The 14,894-nt window shown below is 48.3% G+C and overlaps 1 protein-coding gene across 1 annotated transcript in view; it reads left to right on the top strand.

The window, feature by feature from the left end:
- Positions 1-2,950: 2,950 nt before the first annotated feature.
- LOC308466147 (rap1 GTPase-activating protein 1-like) overlaps positions 2,951-14,894 on the top strand; it is an 88,354-nt gene continuing 76,410 nt past the window's right edge. The window contains exon 1 of the mRNA XM_080986748.1: positions 2,951-3,224. The gene's annotated coding sequence lies outside the window, so the exon portion shown is untranslated. The remainder of the gene's footprint in view (positions 3,225-14,894) is intronic.

The raw sequence follows: 14,894 nt of genomic DNA, 5'->3' as shown, positions 1-14,894 counted from the left end.
TACTTCCATCAGCTCCTCTCTTTGATTTCTCAACCAATGTTAACTTCTGCATATTATAAAGCCATGAGGTCTTAGGCCACTTAACATCTCTTAGATTATGGGTGTCTTCACATCACTGCCTTAGAGCCCAATGGAGTTATTTCTCTCCCCCCCCCCACCTCCCCTAGTGCATTTCACAGCACATTCCCCCCACAGCTGTTCACATCAACAGGACTTCATTAATGTCAGATTTGTTTCTGTTTGTATATGCACGGGGGGGGGGGGGCATTGACACTTCTTTATCCTATGAAGTGGTCTTCACACTTTGCTAGGGGCTAATTAGGAATGGCTTATTGACTCCCAACTTGTATGAAGCTGGTTTGAGAAACAAGGTATGAAGCAGCTGTAAAGGTAAAGGGACCCCTGACTGTTAGGTCCAGTCGCGGACGACTCTGGGGTTGCGGCGCTCATCTTGCTTTATTGGCCGAGGGAGCCAGCGTACAGCCACTTCTGGCGAACCAGAGCAGCAAACGGAAACGCCGTTTACCTTCCCGCCGGAGCAGTACCTATTTATCTACTTGCACTTGGTGCTTTCAAACTGCTAGGTTGGCAGAAGCTGGGACCGAGTAACAGGAGCTCACCCCGTTGCAGGGATTCGAACCGCCAACCTTCTGATCGGCAAGCCGTAGGCTCTGTGGTTTAACCCACAGTGCCACCCGCATTAGTAGCAGTAGTTCATAACAAAGTATTGCATACGTATGCCTTTTGGATAACGTATTTGTGGGAACATGGGTTAAAAGCCTAGCACTGGAAATGCAGTAGTTGCACAGTAAAAAGGAGTGTGAACACAGCCAAAATTACCCAGCGGGTAGGTGAAATATAGCAAAATGGAGCCAGTATAGTATAGTGCTTAGTGTGACAGACTAGGACCTGGGAGACGAAGGTTCAAATCCCCACTCAGCCATGAAGCTTTCTGGGTGACCTTGGGCCAGTCACTGCCTCTCAGCCTAACCTACCTCACAGTGCTGTTGTGGGGATTAAATGAGGCAGAGAAATGTATGCCACTTTGAGCTCTGTGTGGTGAAGAAGGTGGGTTAGAGAAATGTAATAAATAATAATAATAATAATAATAATGTGGGATAGTTTGCAGTTGCCCTGTCCCGAGATCCTCGAAGGAAGACTGAAAAACCAATATGATGAAGAATCTGTAGATAAAACAGAAACCTTCTACCTGGAAAAAAAAAACTCCACATAAAACTGACAACCGTCTTCCTCAACGAAGCTGTGTCGAGAAAAGCAGAGACTGAGGTGACCCCCCTCCCTCTACCCATTGGCAGACTGCGTTCAGCTGCCTTCTCCCTCCACCCCTCCAGGCGGCTTGGCTGCCAGTCTAAGATGCGAGCCAAGTTTGGAAACAGGCAGAGACAAGGTCATCTCAGACATCTGGCTCCTAATGTCTTATCATCTCTGCTGGAAGGAGGCAGCCAGAGGAGGTCTCTCACCCCAAAACTCGGTGGAATTCACTTCCAAGCAAATGTATGCAGGGGATCGGATTGCGATGGATGTTCCTTTTTTAAAAAAATTGTTACAGGAAACCATATCCTTGGTATTGAGGGGTGTGGGCACAAGCTGGATCGAGCTGGCGACCACCAGTGGACCACTGGCCAATGTCTAGTAAGGCTGCTGGTTTTCTTCTAAAGATAGGCTGGGCAGATCTCAGCCTGCAGGTCCAGGCAGGTACTTTCGAAGCAAGGGAAAGGATGCTTCACAAATACAAATACACAGACACACACACAATTCTTGGCTTACAGATCAAGTGTGGTTAGTGTGCTGCTGCAGTGGCAACTTGAATAAAATATTGGGAGACGGCAAGTAAGCCCTGCATAATCGATCACAAGACCTGGTGCTCACACACCATTTGAATGGCAATGCCATCAACTGGGGGGGGGGGGCAACCTCCTCAAATATATTATGGGAGGGGAGCCAAAGGGTCCTTGGCCCTCTAAGAGTTGTCTCCTATGGTGTGCTGGACCTGAAACCTCCACTCAGCCACAGAACTTCCTTTGGGCATAGCTGTCAACCGTCCCTTATTTGGCGGGAAACGCCCTTATCCCAGCGCCGTTTCCCGCTGCTGTTCTGGATTGATGATGTCCCTTAAATTTCCCGGGTTTCATGCTCGCCCGGCTCGGGAGGGAAGCAGCGGCTCAGGGTCCTTGAGAGAGCGCGCGCACGAGCTGCCGCATCTCCGTCTCTTCCTTTTCCCCCTCAGGGGCACGTCGTGAGGCGACGGGTGGCGGCGGGCAGGCAGGCAGGCAGCCCCTCTCTTGTGAGACTTCCGCCGTGCTGCCAGGGGAAGCCGGAGGCAGCGGCGGCGGCTGAGGAGGCGGCCTGGGGGAGGAGGAAGAGGAGGGGGGACGCAGAAGGGCGGCACTTCAGTGGCCGTAGCGGTGCCGCAACCGCCTCATGCCGGGCTCGCGGGTGGCGTGGGAAAGAGTCTCTCTCCCTCCCTCTCGGGCGGGGAAGGGCCGATGGAACTCAAAAGCTAAGCAAAATCCCTTATTTTGGCTGCTGATCCCTTATTTTCGAGGCTGCTGGTCCCTTATTTTCAAATCTGTAAGTTGACAGCTATGCCTTTGGGTGACTTTGGGCCAGCCAGTGACCTACCTCACAGGGTTGTCGTGAGGAGAGCAACGGAGAGGAGGGGAAGCAGCGCACTCTTTGAAGGAAAGCAGCGAAATGCATATTAACGGGACGACTACTAGATCCCGAAAATGCGCACACTGCCTCTTCTTGGAGCGCGCCCTGGGGGGAGAAGTAAACCAGTCTTATACAACTGGCCTGATTAAATGATAGCCATGATCCTCTCCATCACTTGGAGGGGGGGTTCTAATTCGTGTTGCCTCTGTGGGTCGCAAATCCAGCCCTCCTTCCACACACCCCCCCCCTTCCTGGCGACGGTGCCTGTGTATGTTGTGCGTCCTGACTTCAGGCTGCTGCGCGCCTCGCAGCGGGTCGGTGCCAGCCTCTCTCCCCACCGCCCTCCTCCCCAGGCAGGTGGAGCAGCAGCAGCAGCGGAAGGGGAGGAGAAGAGGACACTGCAACCTACTTGAATAATTGATAGGCTGGGCTGCCGAGCGGGGAGCCAGCAAACGCGGAGGAGCAGCCGGACGCCGGGTTCCCTGCGCCGCCGCCGGAGCTGCCACCCTCGCCCCCCGCCACGCCGGAGATGCCAGCGCTGGGCGCAGGTAGGGGGGCTCGGCGCGCCTCTCTCCCGCCGGGCTAATTAGGGAGGGAGATGCGGGCAGTGGCCCCCGGTGGAGGCGGCGCCTTTGGAGACTAAGTCGGGCACGTTCCTGGAGAGCCCCAGGAGCTTAATGGAGCCTCCATCTCCCAGGGCAGTGTACCCTTGAATGCCAGTTTGCCGGCACCCCGGTTGCGCGAGCAGCTGTTTGGGTGCTGGGAAACTGTAGGGGGCTGCTCAACTCGGCTGACCTCTGAGCTGCCCTGGGTAACACCCCCCCCCCCCAGCAAAGGCAGAAGGATGGGTGGTAAGTGGACTGGTGGATCCTGGTAAAGGGGCTCACAGCCCAGTAGGGTCGGCACCTTCTCTTCCCCGACTCATTCCTCCTTTTTTACAGGCAGAAGTGCAGCAGGCGCAGGGGCTTCCTACTGTTGGGAGCCTGTGCTGTTTGAAAGCTGCACCTGTTGTATTGCCGCCTGCCACAACCCTCTTAACAGGCATAAAGTGAGGGAGAGTAGTGCAGGCAAATTTCTGGTACTGGACGTGTTGGCTGAGGGAAGGTGGGAGGTAGATGTCCACATAACCGGAGTAGTTAGGCTTGATATGAGCTGGGACTCAGCCGGTTTGAGCACCAGCGCCCGTCTTCAGCGGTATGGCTCATCAATGCTGGATATGGGAGAATTTTTTTTATTTTTAAGTGCCTTTCTGAGCATGTGTAGAGTGCCTTTCTCTCATTACTGAGTAGCCCCCAAATATATAGGGCTGGTTGGGTGGGGGGCCTGAAGGTCAGAGGTCATGACTTCCAGGAAAAAATGGAGCCCCTGGCATATTTCTTCCTGCAAATAGGCACCACTGAGCACAAGTAGGCTGCAGGCATACCTGGCACTTGGCAAGATCTGTTTCACTTCTGCCTGTGCCAGAGAGCTGGCTACGCTGAGGTAGAGGTTGCAGCTTTGAGGCTCCCTTAATACTGGCGGCGATTCGCAAGAGGCTCTTTGTATATCTGTGCATCTGATAGCGGATATCATCTGTTTGGTATGTGCAATTCGGATCTGCTTCTATTTCCAAACGTTAAAAAGAAACAACAGAACCTGCACTTCTGTGGTGCTGGCTGGCGTTTAGCTGCTGCTATGTGCCATTGTGTTTGCATGCGAGAGAGGCTGTATTCCACAGAGGGGTAGCCATGCTAGTCTGTTGCAGCAAAGACAACAAAAGAGTGCCGTGGCATCTTAAAGACCCAACAGATTTATGGTGGCACAAGCTTTTCTGGATGAGAGCCCTCTTCATCGGCTGCGTGGTATTGCTATTTCAGTTGGCAGATAATATACATGGGCACAGAGGGGATTCCTACCCCCCCCTCCAGTCTCTTATGTCTCTCATCAGACTTGCAGGTCTTTAATGTGACTCATTTCATTGATGGATGGTGCAGAAGATCAGTCCATGAAATTTGTCTAGACTTCTAGACTGGGAAGTAGGAGGAAAAAGCATGCTCAATTGTCTTTTTAAAGTTTATTTGCTTTTGGCTGTTCGATTCAGAAACAAATTAAAAATTGCAGCAGGGAAAAAGATACGAGAACAAGTCATCCAAAAACTAATCCTGGAGAAATACGTGACATTTTGCAGCTGACAAGTTTTTAAAAAAACACACTACATTTTTTCTTGTTTGTTTGTTTGACAAAAAAGCACCACCTTTCAGCAGAGGTAGGAAACCCTATTCAGTTTCAGAGATAACACAGCAAAACATGTAGAGGAGAATATCTTCCTCTTTACGGCACAGAACGGTGTCTCAAATTGAAAGGAACGTTGCGATAATGTCCATCAAGTACAGCAGAGGGCAGCTGTTGGAACCTTAGCAATGCAAAAGCAGATCTCAGTTTAGAACGACAACAAAACATGGTCCCAGTTAAATAATGTTCAAGGCTGTGCTAAAATTTTATTAATTAATAACCAGGGTGCTTCATACCAGGCTGTGCAAAAATTGTATTAATTCATAACCAGGGTGCTTCTTTAAGAATGACTACTGAACAAAAAATTCTCTCTGCTGTTAAATTCCAGTTTAGCAGCTGGCAGCTTGGATTCAGGCAAGTAATTTTAAAGAAGGAAATAGGGTTGCTTGGGAGTAAATCCCATTTAATTAAACTGGACTTGCTTCTGAGTAGATACGTACTCTGGGCCTTCTTTCTCCTCCTTGTCAAGGCAATGTATCCTCAACTGCGCTGTGGGGGGGGGGGGGGATTCCAGGAGAGAGGGTGGCTGCTGAAGACCACTTCAGGATCGGCTCCAGCTCCACTTACTTCTCCTGGGCCACCTACCATCAGTCAACCTGTGGGAAGGATCCTAAATATGCTAAAACTGTTTACTGTGTTTTAAAAATACCGTATGTAATTGTAAGCCACCTTGAATGGATTTATATCCTGAAGGGCAGCATATAAACAGACATAACGATAAACAAACAAACAAGCAAAACAGTTATATAGAATTGCACTGTAAAGTGGTTTTCTGGGCTCAATAGGACAATTAGGGGAGTTGGGTTGCAACTGCTCTTGGAAGGCTCCCAAGGACAAGCTGCAATTTGACATACATTATAGTTGACAAGACACTGATATATTTTCATTTCGGCTGAAGATGAGTTGGTGCACCATTGTGAGAGCAGAATGCAGGACTAGTTATGGGCCTTTAATTGATCCAAGAGGACTCTTGCTATGTTCTTATTTCCAGTTTCAGTTCGCCACAACACTCTCAAGATGGATCTTGGGGTTTTGTTTTGGAAATGTTTCAGATCTGAGGGTCTACAAATGCCCCAGACTACTGCCCCATGGAAGGTGTGCAAGAATGCTTGCTTGCCTCTGTGGATACTCTAAAAATTATGAACCACATATATGGATTTATCCATTTTCATCTGAGCTAGATCCAGTTGTGTTTTCTAGTTATCCAACTAGGGAACAGGATTTCCAAATATTGATGAGTTATGGCTTGCTTAATTTTATGAGTCAGTGTGCTTAACTTTGAGCCCCAAAGCATCAGACCCTCCAAGTGTCCTGTTTTCAAGTGACGTCCCTGATTTAGAGAAGCCGTTCTAGTTTATTATAATAATAATACTTTATTATTTATACCCTGCCCATCTGGCTGGGTTTCCCCAGCCACTCTGGGCGACTCCCAACATAATATTATTATTAATAATAAAGTGATAAAACACCAAACATTAAAAACTTCCAGGCCTTCAGATGTCTTCTAAAAGTCAGATAGTTGTTTATTTGCTTGACATCTGATGGAAGGGCAGGCACCACTATCAAGAAGGCCCTCTTACTGATTTGATCCCGGAATGTCCCACTTTTCCTTAGGATGTCGCTATTTTCATTGGAGAAATGTTGGAGGGTATGAAACATTATTTACTTATTATATTTTGCCTTTCCACCAAATAGTGCTCAAGATGCCTAGGAGCAATATAAATATTCACCTTAGTTTTGCCATAGTTTACGTTAAGATCATTTTTTTTACAGCAATATCCACCTCAGATGGTTAACCGTTGTTATAGCCTACCCTTGCATAGATGAGAGAGAAGGGACTGCATTGGTTTCTTTAACCATCCGTTGGAGCAGCCTTTCTCAACCTGTGGGTCCCCAGATGTTGTTGGACTACAACTCCCATCACCCCAGATCTCAGGGATGATGGGAGCTGTAGTCCAACAACATCTGGGGACCAGCTCAGGGATGATGGGAGTTGTAGTCCAACAACATCTGGGGACCCACAGGTTGAGAACTGCTGCGTTGGAGGAAGGAGAGAGCTTGTTATCGCCAAGTGCACCTGTAGTTTCATTTATAGAAAAGGTTAAAAGAAATCGAGCGAGACTGCATTCTTGTTTTACTCCCCAAGTGATTGGCATATTATTTGCTAATAGCCCAGAGGCTGCTGTCTGAATATAGAACCTTTTTTTTAACAGTTGGCTATCTAAACTGGTTCAGAAAAGGCTTCCCTCAACTTTTCCTGAACCATTGTATCAAAAGCAGCCTTTAAAAATCCTCAAAAGCAGCATATTGTGTAAGGCTGCCTTCTTAATATGAAGTGCATTTATTTATTCAAGGTATAATAAGTCCAACATAATTGTTCGAAGTAGAGTACACTAATCTGAAGCTAGAAGACATCAGGGTTGTATCCAACAAGGTAATCCAACTTGTGCAAGGGCTTTTGCTTGCACAATCGGACTTCCTTTCCTCTGCTTCTTTCGCTCCATCCAATCTGTTCCAGTGGTTCCCTCACCCTCTGGGACGCAGGGAGAGAGGAGCTCACGGATAGGAATTGCCATTGTGAAGGTGGAAGTCCTTGCACTAATGGAATTACCAGGTTGGCTAAAACAAGAGATGTCAAACAATTATGTTAGAAATGGGAGTGGAAATTGCCACCATTTGCATATTCATCAGGAATGGAAATTATTCAAGCAAATACAAGAGGTACTTGCTATTGTTGGTTTTGAGTCCACAAACGTTACAGAAATCACTGTGTTATTTTCTGCATTGTGTTTGATGCTTCCCTTCCATTGCAATACACTGAAGTTAATTATGTACCTAATTAATCAAGCAAGAAGAATAATGTAGGCTTTACTGGAAGCTGAAATGTAGCAGAACGGGAACAGCGCTGATTGCGAAGAAAACAGGACGGCCTGGAAATTACTGCCTCCTCACATCCCTCGATACAACCCTGTATCGGTCTGAATCTTTTGACAATTTCAACAACTGATGTTTGGCTTAGAATTTTGCTGTTATGTCAGTCAAGCTAATAGGTCTATAATTAGAGAGCATAATACAATTATAATAACCATTGTTGTTTCCAGAAGAAAAGGGGGGGGAGAGGGAGATTACGGAGCATTCTATTTGTTTAACAATAAAATTAACACAAAAAGGGTCCTGACACAAAACAGCGGCACTTGAGCCAACTTTGTTGTGCTTTTGAGGGCTTGCAGGGGACACATCTTTTCCCTTTTCCTACCCTCTTGAAATTTTCCTCTGCTGTCCTATATAGTGCTAAGGGGAACCCGGAGTGGAGAGGATTTCTTTAAGACTTGATGGAGTGCATCCCTGGGGCAGCTACGTGCTCTTCTTTCTATCTGATCTGATTGTTGGATCTACCAAATATTAGAAGTTTTTGAACTGACACCTTCAGAATTCAGTGGCTTGGCTGCGCCCAACCATCAATTATTTTCTAAGATTCGCGCAATCTACTTGAAGTTCTTTTTTTGCTTTTTAGAAGATCCTTCTCCCTGCATCCCCAAGTGAGAGATGCATTGTATTCCCAGTCTTTAGCAGATTCCCCCCCCCCCCCCCCAGTTTACGGAAGCCAAGCAAGCGGCAACACTTGGGGGAGCGCTCCCACTGAGTTTGGCAAGTGCTGGAGTGATCCTGCATGCCGGTGGCTCCCTCCCGCCCTGGGGGAAACCGATCAGTAATGCTTGGAGGAGCACCCTGGCTCCAGCTGAGTCTGGTGAGAACTCAGGTGGCAAAATGGTATGGGCTGCCCCCGTAAGTTATCTTTTATGTGCCAGGCATGTCCAAAGTCAGGGGCCTAATCCGGTCCACCAGTCGATTAAATCCGGGCCCCGTGGCAGTATGTAAAATCCTAAAAAAAGCTCAACAACTAAACTACCTCATTCAAAAAAAACTACCTCATTCCAAAAAAGCTCAACAACTTCATCAAATCTGGCCCTTTTTGAAAAAAGTTTGGGTACCCCTGTTTTATGCAGTTTGTCCACCATCAATTATTGTCTCATGAGGAATCTCTCATAAGCCTAAAATACCTAATGGAGGCATCGTGGGGTTTTTTTTGTTTTGGAAATCCTAAGGACATTTGCTAATGCAGGTAAGTTTCCTTCACACGAGAAGATGGTTGCCATAGGTCCTCTTTTTCCAGGACATGTCCTCTTTTTCTTGGGTAGAGTCATCATAGTACACGTTGGCAAATGTGTCCTCTTTTTTGCACTTCAAAATATGGCAACCCTAGCAGTGCTAATCTTTAAAGTAGCATCAGCTCTCCAGGAGCAATTTCAAGCCCATTGAGCCCCCACCCCACCCCCATGATTCCTTCACAGACAACTGTAGAATTTCTACTTTGTCAAAGCAGTCAAATTGTTTCTTTCTAGGTCCCAGCCAAATTTGGGAGTCATGGTCTCTGCAGCAATTAGTAGCCAGCCATCAGTGCCCTCTGAAGAATCATCATTGGCTATTTACGAAACAAAAACTTAGAGAAAAAGATCATGGCATCTCATTTGACGAGCATGGTGATAAAATTACCCCTCATTGTTTTCTAGATTGCCGCTTCATTCATATTTGTTGTTATTTTAATATGCTATAAAAGGACAAATTCTGTTCTTTCCACTTAACTGGATTTCTCATCTGCATTTCTGTAATTTTCCATTCTTTCCTGCAGGAACATTATGTAGGAGTAATTTCCACTGAAATTACTGGGATATTCTACTTATAAGGGCTTAGGTTATGTAAACTGAAGTGACAGTGCGGAATGGCAAGATATATGGATCTGCACATCGCAGCGCTTGACAGCCTATGTAGTGCACTGTGAGCCAATAAATTTCTGGTTCAGATCTCACTTGGGGGTCTTAAACAGTCCACTGTTTTATGCCTGTGCCCCCCACCCCCGGGCCGGTTGAATATTTATTTATTTTATAGATTCCCACCACAATCTTCAAATAAAATTATTTTCAGGGCAGCAGTACGAAAATAACCACTTGGAGAATTAGTTTTCCCTCACAGCATGTCAGCTTGAGGTAAGCTTATGCATTACTTCATTTTCAACATGGCTGGCCCAAGAGATTTTGCTGTCTGAAACAAAGAACAAGATGGCATCCCCTTCTATTCCATGTAACACCATCAGGATTGATCGCTGTCTTACTTTTGCCCTTGTGATGGGATAGCATCCTCCACTGCACTGAGGCAGCGGACTAGTTTAGGGGATACTGGCTAGACGACCCAGCACATACGACTCTATTCACTAACATGTTGTTGCTGCTGCCTACCCATAGACCCTTTTATTATTTTGGAAGAGGGTTATCATGGTTTTGGACTCCTAAAAATCCTGTGGAAATTGTGCAAGACTTGTCTTCCTATCTTTTGCACATTAGAAGGCAACGGAAATTCTATTGATTCCCATCTGTCTGGATGTTTCTCATCCATGTCCAATATCTTAAATTACCACTTTGTTTAATATTTAATCCAGAATGTCCTGCTGTTGCTGTGGTATCTTGTGGACCATTCTAGTTCTAATGAGATCTTACTCATTCTCGTTGGCAGAGGAAAATAAAGTTCACATAGTTCTCTTGCTGCTAAATGACTACTATAAATTTAATTGGTGGTGACTCTGTTTTAATTATCGGTATTTGCTCATTTTACTTTTTGCAATGACATGGCTAATAGCAATAAAGCTGAGGCAGTGAAACAGGGGGGAAATACCTTAAAGGGATTTTATCATCAAGCAGTAGGACCGAGATTCAAGAAGCAACTCCTCTGGTAACAACCCTGTGCTCACTTAACCTGGGAGTAAGCCTCATTGACCATAGTGGGACTTATTTCTGAATAAACATGCATTGTGAGAGAGGAAATAGGGAAATGCTGCAGAACCATTCACAAGAGGCTGAAGAGAAGTGAATTGATATGTGTCAGGCTTGTTAATAAGGCTTCATTGATATACCAATCCCTTCAGCAGCTCACAGACTATTTTCATACCTGGGCTGAGGAGTTCAAAGAGATCAAGCTGTTACTAAGGGCTTTTGATGTTCCTTCTGATAAATGAGCAGGGGAAAGTAGCAATCAACCAATCAATAAAATTCTAACAAATTTCAATAGAAAAACTATGGGGGAAACTCTAGTTCTCAATGGCTCCATTCATACATACATTATTTTAACATGATATGTTCAACAAACCACAAGTCTTTTCATATACGAACAAAGAAGCCAAACCTTGCTTTGTTTTCCAGCTTCTCTTGCCTCATGGTTTTGTAACCTGAAGAGCACTTGAGGGGGGGGTGGCTAGCTATAAACAAACCATGGTTACACAAGATTGTTGAGTTAGAACATAAACCATGGTTAAAACACATCATGATCCTTAAGCCAGCAACAAACCATAAGCTTATTGTGGTTTGGCAGAAAACAAACCATGGTTAGTATGCTAGGCTGAATAGGTAGTCATAGTTGAGCTAAAGACACTATGGCTTAGCATTACGTCTAAACCAGGAAACTGAGGTGGTGAACCAGGGGTTGCCAATATTTTTGGGCCCTTGAGTGAATTTGAAAGTTTGAGAGACAATTGTGGGCACTTTCTCCTCAGGTAGCTTCTCCCTCCCCTCAACAGACAAAAGAGAGAATATGTTTCATGTGCACATGCGCACACTATTTTTCTATGGGGGCTGGCTAAATGTTGGATCCAGCAGAATTAAAACAAATTTGCATGGTGTCAGGGGTTCAGGAGCAGAGGCAAGGGCAAGGGAGGAAACAGAGAGCGAGGGGGAGGAGGCAGAAGAAAAGATGAGTGATGACGACGACCCGAGATCTCCGAGTCTTTCCAGTGAATCAGAAGATTCACAGAAAGGAGCACCAGTGGCCAGGGCAAGGGGGGAGCCTAGGGGGACACCCCAGGAAGATAGAGCCAGAGGGGACTCAGAGGGGAGCAGTTGGAAATCGGGACCAGCGTCACCGCCAGAGAGCAGGGAAGAGGAAGGGCGCCAGGGATCAAGCGCTGGCAGCTCACAACAGGGGGGAGGGCACGAGTCAGGAGTGGCCACACCTCCATCGGGGAGCGAAGAAACGGTCAGACGGAAGGTGGAAGGTTGGGCGCGCGCGCCAAGTTCAAATGCACAGGAAGGTGGCGCAGTAGGCAGCCCGGAAAGGGAGCCAGGTCCTAAAGCCCGCCGAAAGGAGGGAGAAGAGTCAGGGGGGTCAGCGTCAGCGTCAAAGGAATCCCGGAAGGAAGAGACCCCGGGGGGCAGAGGGACCCAGAGAAGAACAGTCAGGCGGAAAAGGTGGAGCAAGGCTAGGATATTAAGTTGGTGTACAAGGGGCGGAGACTCAGATGGAGCTTCGCCGATCTAACCATTAGACGTAGGGTTGCACGCAGCAGCTTGAGAATGGAAACTGTAACTCAATAAAGACTTTTATTTAATGATCGCTGGCTAGCGTGATCCTCTGTGAGCTAGGATCTGGAAGCAACTCTGACAGTAAGCTCCATCTCATAAATTGTGGGCATCTACAGCTTCGCGGAGAGGAGAGAAAGCGGGTGCCTACTAGCGAGCTCACGAACGGCAGACAACATGACGGCCGAACAGCAGATAGCGGAACTCAGAGAAGCAGTGTCGCGACTGAATGCCGAGGCTCTTGCATCCAGGAAGAGAGAGGAGGACGCAGCTGCCGCCTACAGGGATCTCCAGGTCAGGTTGGAAGTGCTTACGAAGCAAGGGCAACTGACACCCAAACCGGAGGGGATTGGGTTGGGGAGACGAACAGGCGGTCTGGTCTCTCACTTCGATGGGAATTTGCAACAGTACCCCAACTTTAGAGCAGATGTAATGTGTGCACTGCAACTGCTGAACAAAGACTTTAGAGATGAGCAAGAGAAGGTGGGATTCATCATGTCCCATTTGCATGGAGATGCTAAAGCATGGCTGCGCAATTTGTGGAGAGATAAGGATCCGGCGCTCCAAAATGCGGATGCCTTTATTAAAGCGATGGATGGGTGCTTTTTATCAAGCATTGACGTGGATCTTGCTCGGCAGCAGATACATGGACTGAAGCAAGGGAGGGCCAGCGTAAGGCAGTACCATGCCCGCTTTTTCGCTTTGGTCAGTGCTCTGGAATGGGACAGAGATTCGGCTCCTGTAAGAGACCTGTTTTGGGAGGGATTGCACGGCTCGGTTAAAGATGAAATTGCGAGGGGGGAGAGACCCCGGACCACGCAGGAGATCGTTCAGAGGGCGCTGGCGGTGGGGGTGCGGCTGGAAGAACGTCCGTGGAGCAGTGGCGAAGGGCGTGGAGGGCGCGAACCAGCCAGGGGCTCCTCCTTCCTTCCCAGAGAAGCAGCGCGTGCGCAATCCACGCCTCCGCCAGGAGGAGGAGTGGAACCTATGGAGGTTGGAGGTGCAAGGGCTCAGTCAGCAGCCAGAGCCCTAGCACCGGAAGCAGTGAAAGCGAAGCCTCCTAGAGGGAACAGGAAGTGTTACATCTGCGATGATCCACAGCATATGGCGAAAGAGTGTCCCCAGAGGCTCCACAAGCACACTGCAGCCTCAGCAATGGTAACTGCAGCAACGCAGCAAGGACAACCACAGCAGGGAAACGACGGAGTCTGGTTGGAGGAAGAGGCACTGGGGCCCAGCCAGACGTGTCAGTGAAGCAGTCCCCAGAGATTTTACAGCCCATGGACCCCCTCCCGCCCAAACCAGTAGTGAGGCTCACCGCGTCGCTCCAGCTGCCCAATGGAATCACCATGGACGTGCCAATCACCATTGACTCCGGAAGCAATGCGGACTTTATAGGGCAGGACTTTGTCGACCGGCACGCTATACAGTTGCTGCCTGCCACGCTGCCCCTGCAGGTTGTCACGGTGGATGGCAGGGAGCTGCTAGGGGGGCAAGTGGTGAAGCAGACGCCACCAATGGTGATGCGACTTGGGAATCACAGGGAAATCATCAGCTTCAATGTCACTCAACTATCGGACACGCCCATTGTATTGGGCATGAGTTGGCTGGACAAGCACAGCCCGACGCTGGCTTGGTACCAGAGGCAGCTGACCTTCGGCTCTTCCTTTTGCGCTGAACACTGCATCGTGCCCAGGCAGGAAGGAGAGGAAGAGGAGTCACAGCGGCAGCTAGGCACGCTGCAAGCGGTTCCCCACAAGTACGCAGAATTTTTGGAGGTTTTCTGCGAGAAGGAGGCAGACAGGCTACCCCCCCACAGACCATATGACTGCAAAATTGACCTGCTGCCGGGGGCGGCGCTGCCCAAAGGGAAGCTGTATTCCATGTCTGAGGACGAACTGCAGGAACTCAAAGAGTTCATAGATCATAATTTGGAGCGCGGTTTCATCCGAGAGTCCAAGGCAGCGGGGGGCAGTCCGGTATTCTTTGTTAAGAAGCGGGACACGCCCCAAAAAAGACTTGTAGTGGACTATCGCATCTTGAACAGTGTGACCAAGCCATCGGACTTCCCCATGCCCCGAATCGACGACCTCCTCGCAAAGGTACGGAAGGGCAGAGTGTTCACCAAGTTGGACCTGCGAGGGGCATACAACCTCATTCGCATGCGGGAAGGAGATGAGTGGAAGACAGCCATGTTCACGCCCCTGGGCACCTACGAATATAGAGTTATGCCTTTTGGATTGCAAAATGGCTCCCACGTTTTTCAAGCTTTCATGCATCACGTGTTGGCGGGGCTCCTCTACAAGACGTGCGTCTGTTTCTTGGATGACATCCTGATCTTTTCGGAATCGCAGCAGGAGCATGACAGACACGTCAAGGAAGTGCTGAGCAGGCTACAGCAACATAGGCTTTACGCCAAGCTGGAGAAGTGCCAATTCGACGTGACGGAGGTGGATTTCCTGGGCTACAAGTTGTCTGATAAAGGGCTCGCCATGGACAGCGCCAAGGTCCGAGCAGTGTTGGATTGGAAAAGCCCACGCAACC

The sequence above is a fragment of the Podarcis pityusensis genome, assembly GCF_964106645.2.
Source record: "Podarcis pityusensis genome assembly, chromosome: 17".
Classification (NCBI taxonomy): domain Eukaryota; kingdom Metazoa; phylum Chordata; class Lepidosauria; order Squamata; family Lacertidae; genus Podarcis; species Podarcis pityusensis.
Note: the sequence above shows the minus strand (reverse complement) of the source record. Positions and strands in the feature narration are given on the sequence as shown.